At 39.5% G+C, this 14,006-nt stretch overlaps 1 protein-coding gene across 2 annotated transcripts in view; it reads left to right on the top strand.

Annotated features, from left to right (window-relative positions):
* The window catches only part of BICC1 (BicC family RNA binding protein 1), a 97,278-nt gene that overhangs the window by 46,636 nt on the left and 36,636 nt on the right, over window positions 1-14,006 (top strand). The window lies entirely within an intron of this gene.

Below are 14,006 nucleotides of genomic sequence, written 5' to 3'. Positions count from 1 at the left end.
ATTCTGTTATTTTTCTTTTTTGTTTTTTTTTATAGAGTAAAAGATGTGTTAGTGAAGCCCAGTTAGAACAATGCATACTGTTTCTGTTCCTGACAGCAACAGTCTGTATGCTTCTTTGTTTTCTTAATGAAACTGAAGCAGAGTGTTTCCTTACCAATGGCTGGTATTATCTGTTTGAAATGATGCCTCTTCTCAAAGTACAGGCTATTCGTATGTATCGATTATATCATCTGGAAGATCTTTCTGAAATAAGCATTCTAGTTCTGTTCTTAAAGGTTGTGACTGAATGAAATTAGTACTTAATTCCTCAGCTGCAGAAAAAAATGAAACGGTATGTTTTCCAACATTTCACATATTTTTGTTCAGGCTGATACATATTAAAACCCCAAAAGGTGGAGTTCAAGTAATTCCTTTGTATGTTTTATTTAGAATGTAGTGAAAATGTGGGCTAACCTTTGTAAGTAAAGAAGGTCTTACGAGAAGAAAAATAGTCTCTTCAGAAAAGTGCAGGATTAATAACATGGAGTATAATGAGATTTGGTCTCAGAGGTACTTTCCCACATGCTATTGAAGTACAAATTTTCCACCTGTACAGGAAAAAAAAACACATGAGAGGGGAAAATGGGGGAAGAATTCAGACTGGAAAAAATGCAGGTATCATATGTATATATTCAAATGTGGAACTAATGTTTATAGGAGGGTGAGAGTAGCAGGTCTTTGTGCAATCCTGTGGTCTACTGCCTACTGTGCCATGAATCAAAATACAGCTAAAGCTCCTCAGGAAACTGAGGCAGGAGAGGTGTATGGGATTTTATTTTTTATTTTTTATTTTTTGAAGTGGGTAAAAGAAGAAATAAAGCAGTACTTGCATTTGTTTTCTTTCCAAGTTAAATGATCCTAGTTCTGAAGCTGAAAAGTATCTGTGAAGAGAGCTAAGAGGTGGCTGGCTGGAATGCTGGGTTGGTAATTAGAGATGCACATTATGTAAATTAATCTTTTTTGGTGATCTCAAAGAGAAAATGCTAGATGGTAGATGAAGCTCTGTAAATACATGGGATGAATTTGAAGACCAAGGGTAATAAAATAGCTAAAAGATATGAGATGATAAATTTAAAAAATTGGGGGGGAGAGTGGGGGAAGAAATGCATAGTACAGTAGGGCACACTGAGTGCATCTGTAATAGGAGCAAATATCTTGGAAAGTCTTCATGCCAAAATATACTTTAGATAGTGATAGGCTGCAAATGAGGAGGCGTTTTTGTAATATGCTGAACTATTAAAAAAGAAAGTTTCAAATCTCTGTGGACTGCAGGGTGGCTCTTGAGTTCAGATTTTACTCTCTGGCTGGCTTTGCCCAGGGAAGTTGGGTATATTCACCTAAAGTAGTGAATTACAGTTTGTGTGCAAAGAATCCCTTAACCTAAAGGTTCCCATTTCTTGTGAAATACGATGTAGTTTATATATTCTGTTTACATTTGGTGTCAATTGTTTGCAGTTGTCTAACTTTACATTTGTGGACGCAGCAGCTGTTTATATGGGGAGAATACTCTCAAGTGTTTAACATACTTGAGCTTTGCTTAATGGCACTTTGTGATGGAGAGGGGAGTCTGACACAAGGAACTGGACAGCCGGCTGTGGAGTTGAACTCTGAGCACACGCTGTCTCCCCATCTCCTGGGCTGCCAGTTGAGTGCCTGGTAAGCAGCTGGTGGAGAAGCAGTTCCTGATGCACAAAGTTGTAAACCAGTCGTGTACTGCATGTTACCATAATGAAATTAAACTTTTTTTGATAAAGTTTAGCTGTATGAATAAATACAAAATATAGCTTGCCTGCAGCATCAGTAGTATCACACATCAAAAAATGATGATTCCTTAAAGGAAGAAAACCATTAGGAAGACCTCTCTATACATGCTCTTTGTGTCATGCTATCGAGTCTACTGTGAAGTGTTTAGGGCTTTATGTAAAGCTTTTCTCGCTGTTGTCAGTTTTTAATTTGATGTTGATACTATTTCAGGAAGGACAGCTTACATATTTTCTTTCTAATTACTGCACATAAATGGAGATTTGTAGACAAGCTGTGCATCAGAAGGGTCAGTCAGGATCTGAAGATTATGTTCTGTACAAGCCCCTGAATCTTTTTCTGATCCCTTGAGGAGAAATTTGCTGTGATGAAGCTGAAGCATTCAGAGTAGTGACCTCTAAGTTGCTAAACTTTATTCTTTCATATTTACTACAACTTTTAAATTAAGGGTTGTGAAATAACCATGTAGAGTATTGTAATGGGGATTTAACTCAAACTTAATAAGTGTTTTCATAAAATTTTGAATTGAAAAATGCCAATGTCTGCACTTACCATATGCAGATTTTGAACAATTTGCTAATTAAAATTTGTTTTAATATGAAATTGCAAAAATAGCCCTTTACAAAGACTAGGATTCACAAATCAATTATCAACTCTCAATAGTTTCATGAAGGCCAAAACAGGAATTTCCTGGCTTTAATGAATACCAGATGTTGCAGTCTTGCTCGGGTGATGAGGGTGAAGTATTTTGAAATGTGTGTTTAGAAAACACACAAACAGATAAAAGTCTTCCAATAGCATCTTTAAGAAAGCCATTTGTTCAGGTTCACGAGGAGATTCCATACCATTAGGGCTTTAGAGGGGGAACAACTTGAAACACTCTGTAATGCCCAGTCCCTCTCTGGAACACCCAGACCTGACGTCCTGAGCTGTGCACCTCTGCTTTTACGTGGGGGGTGCAAGAGGTGGAGTTCAGGGCATGCCAGCAGCTGATGTTCCGGAGGCTTCCGATCTTCCAGCGTTCTGTGAATTCATGGTCAAACAGACAAACAGGATCTTTTCTATTTTCCCCCTTGCTATCACTGTTGTTTTTCTCTGGTATGGGTAATGTTGCCTAGGAATGCTTGTCTTTAAAAGATTTATTCAGTAGTATAAAAGTTCACAGCAGGGTGTATTTAGCTACAGCTAAGAGTTGAGATTTCATGTGTGTTCATGTTTCTTCATTCCTCCTTTAGATGTTGTTCCTCTCGGTATAGGTGTGTGCCTTTATTTTCAACAGCTGTAAAGAAGCCGGGGGGACATCGTGTGCTGAGAACATGGGCAGCCCTGCAGTAACACTTGGCCAACAAGCGGCCTAAGAAATCACTGCAGCTCATGGGAACTTAGTGGCACTAGGCAGGAATAAATTCAGAGAGTTAGAGCAGGGAAAATTTGGAGAGATTAAAAGAGGTGGTAAAGGGAACTGCAAATTACACTGAGCTTACAGAACAGGGATATAATTGTGAGTCTCTAAACCTCTGAAAATGATTAAAAAACAAAACTACTAAACATGGAGGATTGGCTTGCATATCAGCAGTTCAGCATTTCACTTGCCAGCTTTTAGTGTCACACGTGCAGGCACTTCATAATTTAAGCATGTTCCGTGGAGAAATTACCTCATTTCTTTAATACACAAATGCAACCCTGACCATTTCAGCTCCCAATATCGGGACTGAGCTGAATCCCCAACTCACACAAAAGAGAGAGAGGCTGCTGTTCCCAAATGGAAATGTCAGTGAAACACATGGCATAAAACTGTACAACACCTCAGCATTGTTTTTTTCTAGTGTATTTATGAACGCAGATGAAATGTATTGAATGGTCATGTTCAAACCCAGTATTTTAGGGTGAAGTGCAAGTGGGAGAGTTGATAACCCCCATACAGCACCATAACCTCTTCCAGTGTGTGCAGAAGTCATATTCCAGTGGATGGAAAAACGAGTCAAGGACTGAGTCCTGCCCAGGATCCCAGAGATGCGGTCAGGCAAGCGGCTGCTGCTGTTCATTCTCAGGTAGCAAGTTGCCTGCTTGCAGATGGTGCTTTCTTACAAGCATGGGTCTGATCTGCTCAGAAGAAAAACGAGTGCAGGTTAGTCAAGAAGCTTTAAGTTGTGTGTTATCTGTCGCATCTCTACTATAGATGACTGATGCTCCTTTTGCATGTGGCCTGTGGTGGCCATGCAGCATTGCCTTCCCTCCCACACTGCCCACGTCTAATTTGACCACTGTGTGGGATCTCTGTGGTGACCACAGCGATGTCGTGTGAAAGCAGAAAGCTCTTGTTTGGTGACAAAAACTTGAGGAGGAGGAGGGGACCCTCTGTGTCACTCAAAATGATGTTTGTCTAGTTTAGGCTGCAGGTACTTGAGCTCACTGCTGGTGCACAGAAGAGCCACTTACTGGACTGACTAATTGTCTCCTTCCTCTAAAAACAATATACCCCAGCGAAGTGTCTGCCAGGACATAGTTATCAAATAATATTTATGAGGCAGCAGGTGAGAAATTTTGAGTACTGTGAAATGTTTGTGGCATAAAAAAGTGGTCTGGGACCCTTTCAGCAAGAGTTCCTCGTGTTGATGTTACTTGATAATAAATGGAAGCATTAGATAAACAAATAGGTTTTCCGACTTCCAGTGATCACTGAGGATGCTGGAATACAGAAAGCACATAGTGTGTGCTACAAGGTAAAATGCCCATCTCTTGTCAATACTGGGGGGCTGGCACGTCTGCAAAGTGCAGTTCTATAATCTGAAATTTCCCCTAAGAATTAGGTCAAGTCTGAATTTAGTCTAACAAGCATAAAAGTAACTAAAAATGACCTAATAGTTTAGGCTATTTACTTCTGTGTTGTTTAACTACTGATGTTGGAAACTGTAGGCTGTTTCCTGCAGTTTGGCAGCTACACTACTGACCTTGCAGTTCAAATCTGTACACTGTGCTATATATGTGTGTGCTATGCCTGGTAGGATTGCTTTATTCTTAAAGTCTAGAGTGTTTTCCTATTCTCAGGCTTTATTTGTGTATGTTATTCCTACTTACTGTTATTTATAGCCATAACGTAGCTTTTTCATATATGTTTTCCTTAAATGACTTTGTTACTCTCGGCTAAAGAGAGGTTAGATCCTCTTTTTTTCATAGCACATATGTACTATGATCTGCTTTACTTTTTAACCAAAATTAGAATAAAATTAGAACATGTACCTGTGTGTTCCTATCAGTAGCTGCTACATTCTGTACGGTGTCATAAGAACACTTCTAAAAGCGTTCCTAGAAATGAATGGTGAGGATGAATTCCTTCACTTTGTTTGTTATTCTTCTAAGTATAGAAAACTGTTATTTCACAAAACAACTGGAAAAATCTCTAACTTACTTTGCTGCTCTCTTAAGAGTAGGTGATGTCAAGCCAGCCTTGCTGCGCATGAACCTCTTGGCTGTTTGTCTAGCATGTAGTGAGTTACTCAGTTCTTCATGGAGAATATGAATCTAGTCTGGAAAGTTAATAAAAATGTGTGTATGTAAACAGAAGAACAGAATATGGGCAGTGAGTTTAAGTGTTCACAGGCGACATAGATTTAGTTTGTGGCCTCAATCTGAAAATAGGTATGTTTCAAGTAAGTTTTTCTTCATCATGTATGTTCTACTTGGCAAATGGAGATTCAAATCTCAGGATGGGAGGAGAGAAAGGGGAATTTACAGCTGCGTATGAACCTGAGGCTGCAACATCAGGGCATACTTCTCAGTAGAAATTTGATTATATGTTTCAGAGATGGTTCAAGTTGTGTAAAAACATGTTCTGACAAAGGCTACATTTCCTAATTACACTTGATACCATCTTAATTCTTTGAAGATAAAAGTGGATCCTGCTACTTTCGTAGAGATTTTGCCCATGTAAACTGTGTTAATGGTCTTTAAGTGCATAAGCACTTCAAACTTTGTCACAGAATTTCGGTAATTTCTTTCCGTTCTAAAATGAGTCTTTTTACTTGTAACCCTCCCTAATCTCTGAAACTCCAGAAAAACGACTTGGTGAATAATGGGGAAACAAAGCTTAATGGGCTGGAATTGCTTATATACTTGTCAGTATGCAGCTATCTAGCTGACTTATCAGACTTTGAAGATTATTTTTAAGTTTGAAGACTAACTTACTGTAAAAGCAGTTTACAGTTTGTTTCTGTAAGTGTGGTAATGCATTCTTTGAATTTTATTTCACATTTGAATCTTATATGCTGTGCCATCCCCACTGCACAAGGTGTGATACTGCATCACAGGACTGCCAAATACTTCAGACTGTTATTTTTGTTGCGTTAACCAGTCTGAAGTAACAGTAATTTTTCATAGTTTTGGTCAGCTTTTGTTCCTGACCTACTTTGACCTCACTGTGTGCTGCTTCTGGTTAAAATAATTGTAGTTTCTGCCGTTCTCAGAATAAGGCAAAGCAAAACAAACGGACAGTGCAAGAAGGGAGAACATGGGATACAATCAACTCATTTTCCTGCCTAAAATTTTATGCTATGAAGAGCCACGTAATTAGTTCAGAGCTTTGTTTTATGCTAATTTATTTTAGTCAGACCCTCGCTGACCTGCAGTGGTGTTACTGAGCTTTTGAGGATGTGCTCTGTCGTCTCTGACTAGAGCTGTCAAGTGATGCAGATCTCGCATGAACAGAAAGCAGCCAGACCTCTGTGAGGTGCTTAGATGCTGAAGTGCTCAAAACCAAAGGTAACTTCTGGAGCAGTTCATGTTCAAGGTACCATTTTCTGTTGTCTCAGCATTGATTCCAGTGCAGATGAACGTGAGCATGGGTTCAAATGACAACATGCCCTACTGCGTGTTGTACAGGGTCTGCAGAGATCCCAGCCTGGACCCTGCCTGCAGGCACATCGGTGCTGCCCAGAGGAGCATGGCTGTGGAGGAGGTTTGCCCCTCAGGCAGGAACCACTTCAGTCAGAAACAAAAGAGGGAGACAGAGCTGTTTTCACAGCTGTGGAACAGCACGGTTGTGGTCTTCTCTTGCTTTCTTGCGTGCCTGACCGTGCCTCTGTGTCTCCACAGCTACCTGCCAGGCAGCTCAGCCCACCAGCCTGGTGCACCCCGTGCCAAATCCTCCTGCTGGAGAGGGGGGTCAAGGCTGCTGCTTTATTGATGTCTCTGCCCTTTTGTCACAGATCGGTCTTTAAAGCTGTTCAGTTCTGGTTCCCAAGGTATAAAATGTAGGCCTGACTTCATACCAGTTCAGCAGAGGTTTTCTTAAAAATCTTGGCATTTAAATGTCTTTTCCTTGCTGGTCCCCATGACAACAGGCTTGGCTGTTCCATGCCAGCTCTGCTGTGGACTGTGCATGCCACAAAATTCCTGTACGGCTTTTCTTGACCTCTTCAAAAACATGTAAACGGTTCGTTCTGATCTGGAGTTGTTCAGGTGATAACTTCTTATGGAAGTAGATATTAAAGATGGTAAAATTTTTAAGTAACTGTAACTCCTAACTTTTAAGTAGTATGCATGAGAAGCTAACGAATTCCACAATGGTGTGTTTCTACGTACTGCAGGCCATCATGTCAGGAGGTGAAAGATGCCCTGTAATGTTTCTTGAAAATGCTAACAAGGCTTCTTGAGGTGAAAAAATGATCGCTTCTTGTACCTGCAATTATTTGATAAAACGATGTTTCACTCAGATGTGGTACATAATCTGGGAAACAAATTTTTTTTAAGTTTGTGCTTGACTGTTCTATAGCAGAACTATTTGGCATTTCCATGTAGATAAAAGTTAATTTGGTCCATGTGGCATCTGCTAGCTTGTAACTCCAATCGTCTGAAGTGCTTAAAATTAGTTTCTGATTTGATTTTGCTCTGATATAAATCAAGTATGCACAACCAAAATAAATATGGTTGCAAAAATACTTTAATAGTCTGCATCTTCGTGATAATTGTCATAATACAGAATGATGGTCGGGTAATTCCTATCAATCATGCATAAATACATGCATATATAATTAGGGCTTCAGAATGCATCTCTGGAAGATGCTGCAGTCATCAATTAGTTGTAATGCTGTAGCTGTATGCTATCTGCTTTTTTAACCAACTATTACTGCTCATTAATATATTTCTTTCTTTTGTGAAGGGATTATCCACAGTTTTTAGGATTTTTCCCGTAAGAGCAAATTAACCCTGAAAGTGTGAAACATCACTTGAAGCCCACAGTATGTTTTTGTTTTGTTTGAGCACATACTTTATCTTGGATTTGACTGGGAAAGCTTTGAGAAAGCAAGTGTTGTGTTTCACTTCAAGCTGTAACTCCCTCCTGCTTCCATGTGTTTAAACCATAAGGATTCAGAAGGTTCCAAACAAATCTAATGTTATTTTATGCAGATGTTTGACACTAATATGAAATTTGATGTAAGCCTAGTTAAAGATGCTAATTTTAAAAGATTGCTTATGCGTTAGGCTTTGGTCAGTGAATGGCAATGCTGTGTTAGGTTAGTAAACAAGATGCAAATGGTTGCATTTTGATTTGGATCAAAAATGGCTTGAGTGGAAGAGGATAGACCTGAAAACAGCTTTCAAGAGCATGGAGAAAATACTGCACACAGCAGATATCAAGTTGAAGAACTTGTCAGACGCTTACATTAATTAAATATATACATATATCTCCATACGAATTTTACTAGGGAGTCAGAGCACTACCTTTATATCATCTGAAGGAATAATGTTAAATATACAGTATTTGGTGTCTGAAAAAAAAATCCCCGTGTTTTTTAGTGTTTTCAGTTTTGTACTACTGTTGATGTGTAGTTGCCATCCTGAGAGCAATCCTCCCCAGCCAGTGTCTCAGCTGATGTTCAGGCTTTCCTGCTGCCCGTGGGAGCTGGAGGTAGGGTTGGCGGCCCTGCTCCCCTCTTCAAACTTGTGCAACCCCTGTAGACTGTCTAGAACCAAAATCTAAATGAGTATCATCCATTTTTTGCAGATCTTATTTTATTATAAATTATTTTTTTTTAAATTGCTTTGGTTTCAAACATTCTTTACATTTTAGATTCTAAATATAGCCCGAGGCTGTGCCAAAGACCAAGTGCAAACACACAAAACCATCATTGATAGAAACTCTGTTTAATGACTTCCTCTGGAAACTAATTTGAATCATATGACTTTTCTGGAATAAGCAATAGGAGGGAATATCTGAAAACTAACTACAGCATGGAATGGCTTTCTGACTTCTAAGCTTTTGATCTGAACAAACTTAACTTTGTATAAACTGTGCGAGTCATTTGATTTCTTGGTTTTTGAGCAAGACTAACATTTCCTGTAAAACAACTCAAATCCAAAGAGAGCAAAATCCAGGGCATAAATAGTGTTCTTGGGATAAATACTGTTTTTCCAGATTTTTAGCAGTTCAGAAATAATTGTTTTGGTAAGTGTTTGTCATGAGCTGTGGTAGGCTGCAATTCTGGCTGTGTGGCTGCAACTGCAGCTGGCGAATTGGTGTGGTTCACCCAGGGAGACCCCTACAGCCTGCCAACACTGATCGACCACAGCTAGTCACTGAGGGCTGCTGGCTACGTGTCCTCCCGACAGTAACTCACGGGAAGGGAAAAGGTAAATAACGTCTTGGTAACGGGAGGGAAGCTGTAGGAATGGAAAAAGTTGGGGATGAAGTGGAACACGAAGGGAGAGACACAGAAAAGAAACGGGAGGCTGATGGAGGCACTGAAGAGAGAGGCGGAGAGATGGAGGTGTGGGTCAGCAAAGGAGGTGCAGGAAACATGAGGGCAGAGTGGGAGTCTTTAAAAAAATAAAAAATAAAAATCAGGCTTAAATGAGGTCAGGTTCAGCTCTGAAATTTCTGTGAGCAAAGTATCATGGAGAAAAGGTGGTAAACAGCACTGTATCGGTGCAGACTTCCATTACTATCTTAAACTGCTGATTAGGTATCTAGCATGTTGCTTTTCTCCTATCTGGTATCTTTATGCAGCTTTGATAAAGATGTAGCTAGCTGACTACAATTTCAGTTAGTTAAAGATTTAACAGATGTCTTGACTTACATCAAAACATATGTATGATGTAAAATATGGGGAACACAAAGCATGCTTCTAATCTGAGGGAGTTGAGGATATTGGTGCTTTCTGCTAAAGGTCGCAAAACAGAATTGGAACGTGTGCAAGTGAAATAAGACAGCAATAAAAAGGATTCAATTTGAGCGCAACTGTCATCCAGTTTATTAGATTTGTGTCCAGTGCAATGTCAAATAACGTAAACTGCTTGGTTTTGTAACTCTGGAGGAGAATAATAGCCAGTAAAATAAGCTGAGAGAATATTGAGATTTGAGAAAATGCAAGCTGTCTTCTGGAACTTGCTTAAAATACTGCTGTGCCAAACTGTTCACATCGAGTTTTTTAGCAATAAATTTTTTGAATTATGCTCAACTCTACATGTGCAAAATACATGCATGTGTATATTTCTTTCCCCCTTTCTTATTATAATTGGAGTGAAAATGTGAGCGCTGTTAGCGTTAACTTCTCTGTCTGGGGGTACAGGCGCTTGCAGAACAATAAACATGAATGACGTGTGAATAAATAGACATTTAGTCACCTCAAGGAAATCCAAACTTTCAAAATGTGTACGCTTCCTAGGACAAAAATACAAATCAAAAATGTTTAGGTGCAGTGTATGTTATTCTCTTCTCTGCTTCCAATAAAATTGCCTGGAACCCAGGGAGATGAGGTGGCTTCCTATCCTGGAAGTGATGGATATGTAGCACCTTCCTTTCTGCTAAATTTTCTGACATGCTGCATGAATGGCATCAAGGCAACAGAATACTATTGACATTCAAAAGCAGAGTGCATGCTTTGAAAATAAGAAGTAGGAAGAGTTTAAAAATATTCTTGTGTATATTTTAAAAGGTAATAATAAATGTTATGTAGGAATAGGAGAGGTCACTTGTTATCAGCATCTGCTTAGTACAGGATTGGAAGCAAACATTTCTGTCACAGAAGAGATTTCTCTTGGATTTTATGGAGGAAAAGCTAACAGACAGGTTTTTTGGCATAATTTTTGCTCTTTCCTATTCTGCAGTTTTAGTCCAACTTGAACCACAGTCAGCTCAAAATGAATGCTTGGTAAGTTGTGTTTGAGTACTTAAATTTAGATTCCTAAATGTGTATCTGAAAGTGCCGTCCTCTGCTGCTCTGCTCTCACCTGCTGGCAGAGAAAAGGAGCAAGCACTGAGCTGGGGCTGGAGAGAGTGTTCCTTGCAGAGGGGATTCTCCATGATATTTTAGCATCTATTCGTCTCCTTCACATTTTATTTCGCACCCCCAGCCACGTATGGTTGCTACCTCAGTGTCACAACTACTGTGCTGCCATTGACAGTGCCTCGATGCTTATAACCAAGCAGAGGATGCTCTGCTGTCCTGGCTGTGGGTGTCAGGGTAGCCAGATTTGCTGTGTTTGTCCAACCAAGGCTTTTGAAAGGAGTTTCATTTTGAAAAGGCGTTGAAGTTGCAAACCTTCTTTTCCTGGTGTTGTATTGGGCTCATTCTCATTGCTCTCTGACCTTCTTCATTTTAATTTTTTTTTTTTTTTAGCAGGAGGGTAGAGGTCTACCTGGACAGCAGAGTACATAAGAATGTAATTGAAATATTGGCATTCAGGAATTGCAGCACACTGGTGCTAGATCATGGTTTTGAGCTTCTCTCAAGCAGCATCTTTGGCATGGTTGACTTGTCCTGTGCTTGCAGATGACTGACTCCTATGCCTGGTGGTAGCAATAAACAAAAACAATTTTGGCTGAATTTTGTTAGAGTAAAACAATTTGAAAGCAGCTTCTTGAATATGGCATAACTTCGTTATTGGTTGAATTCTCAGTGTTTACTCTTTGAATTTGACTGTACTTGAGAGCTGGAATTTTCACTTTGACTTTTCTGCATTGAATGGAAAACTTGTCTTCTGACACAAATATTTAGACAGCTAAACTGTGGGGACGATTTTCAGCTGTTTTACGTTGTTTGTCCACAGCTGTTGCTCTGTGTTTTTCTATCTTGAATTGACTGGACAGATTTGTAGGGGATGCTAGAAAGGGGTTTTATTTTTTTTTTCCTGCTGTAGACAAACAATTAGTGGAAAGCTAAGGCTGGAAGGCTTTTACTTGAAATAGGAAATGCAGAATGTGGAGAAAAAAGACTGAGTTTTTCAAGATCTCAGATGAAACAGCTGCTGCCACCACCTGTTCTGTACCTGAAGGCCCAAGTTTCTTATAGTTCACTACTTTCTATTCAGAATTTGCTAGGAGTAATGATATCTGTGTATTTTGTCATCTGACCCGTGCATGCATGCACACAAAATATCCGCTCCCTCTTCCATGGGCGGTTGCTGTCATCAGGCTGAGAAGAAGCTGGATAAGTTCTGCTCTTTTCTGTCTTTATGATGTTTGGCTTGTGAGTAAATTGAGGGAAAGGATCTTAGTGGTTTCAATAGCTCTCCAAGTACTCACCTCACATACTCACTGCTTGCCGAGCTTCAAATTAACCGATGGGCTACCTGCAGAACAGCAGCTTAACTACGGCTCCTCTTAACACAGCTTTGTAAATGGGTAAATATTTTCCTGAATGTGTTGCTAAGGCTATCAGTCCATAATTGACTTAAAGATTTAAAGCAAGTCTCTTGCTGACACTGTTTATTGTTTGGAATGCCAGATTAATTACAGCATGTATTGCAGGCTCTGTGTTATGAGCTGCATCTGCTTTTTGTTAACTTTCTCCATAAATGAGAAACTGTCAGTGCAAACTGTTTCTCATATTTTGAAGAAAAATCCTCAAACCCTGTAATTGTGTACTTTAAAAATTAAAGAGCAGTTGTGTTTAGATCACAAGTTCGTTTATTTCTTTTGTTTCTGGAGGAGCTGACCCAGGCATAAATGACTCCTCCCTGTTTTGCAATAAATAAATGAACAGAAGAGACTGTCCCAGGCCATGCAAAACATGGCCATGGGAGTTCATGTCAATTCTCTTCGATCAGAGCAGTTTGACACGCACAAATCCACAGCATCCCTTGAGCCAGCAGCTGGCAGCACACAGTTCATTTACTGGAGCTATTTATACAAGCCTCCAGTTTGCTGCCACTTCAGAAAGCAGACAGATCAATTAATGCTCCCTGCTTCGCGTGCAATGTAGGTGACAACTGAGAAACCTTTCAAAGAAAATCACATTTGCTGGAGTCTTTTATCTTGTTTGTGGTGAAATTGTTGAGTCTTCCACGCTTGGTGCTTATCCTGTATCTAGTCCTGCTTCTACACAAAAATGCAAAATCACGAACTAGTATTGGCTCAGAGAAACATACAGTACTTTCTGGTCACGTTTATGATCTACGAAAACAATCTCTAAGCAGTGAGCAAGGCAGCAGGTGGGAATGTGTCCTTTTTTTTTTAAAAAAAAAAAAAAAAAAAAAGAAGCCCAGGAACTTTAAGTAAATCTATAGAAAAGTTATTTGAACTGTGGTTATTTCTGTATGAAGAGCAGGAACAAAGTTCTAGGCTAACAAGGTTTTAAACTTTCCTGTTTTTGCTTAGGGCTTGTTGTGTGTTCTGGTGCAACTTGCTTATAGTTGGGAGATAAAGCAGAGCCAAAATACAAGCACAGTTGTGTTATGAAGGGAATTATCAAGGGCCTTAATGTCCAGTAAGAGTGCTTGGCAATAACTGTAGTAAAACTAAAATTTCAAGCCCTGGAATGTGGTAATACAAACTCATGTTATTGTAATTAAATTACTCGGAGATACAGATTTGTCACAATCTTTCAGCAAAAATTGGCATTAGCTTATGTGTTGTTCTTGGATTTTATTTTTTTTAAAGCCTTTCCTGCCCTTAGCAGGTACCTGGCAATGTGCTCTATACGGTGTACTTGTGAACTAGAGACTGACTGGTCTTCTCTGTGAGCCCATCATATTATATGAACTCAGATTTGGGGCACGCAGAGATAAGAGTGATTTTGCTGAATTTGACATTGCATGGGTGCTCAACAGGAGATGAATTTTCCAGAGATGAGCTTTGCAATTGGGCTAATGCTGGAGACAGATGAACAGAAGAGATGCAGAGCAAGTTCACTGGAACAGCTCAGGTCTGGTTGGCTGATTTAAAAGCTAAGACTTGACATTTGCTTCAGGTAATTTTGTTAAGCAAA

The sequence above is a fragment of the Aythya marila genome (genome assembly GCF_965140915.1).
Source record: "Aythya marila genome assembly, chromosome: 7".
In the NCBI taxonomy this organism is placed as follows: Eukaryota; Metazoa; Chordata; class Aves; order Anseriformes; family Anatidae; genus Aythya; species Aythya marila.
Note: the sequence above shows the minus strand (reverse complement) of the source record. Positions and strands in the feature narration are given on the sequence as shown.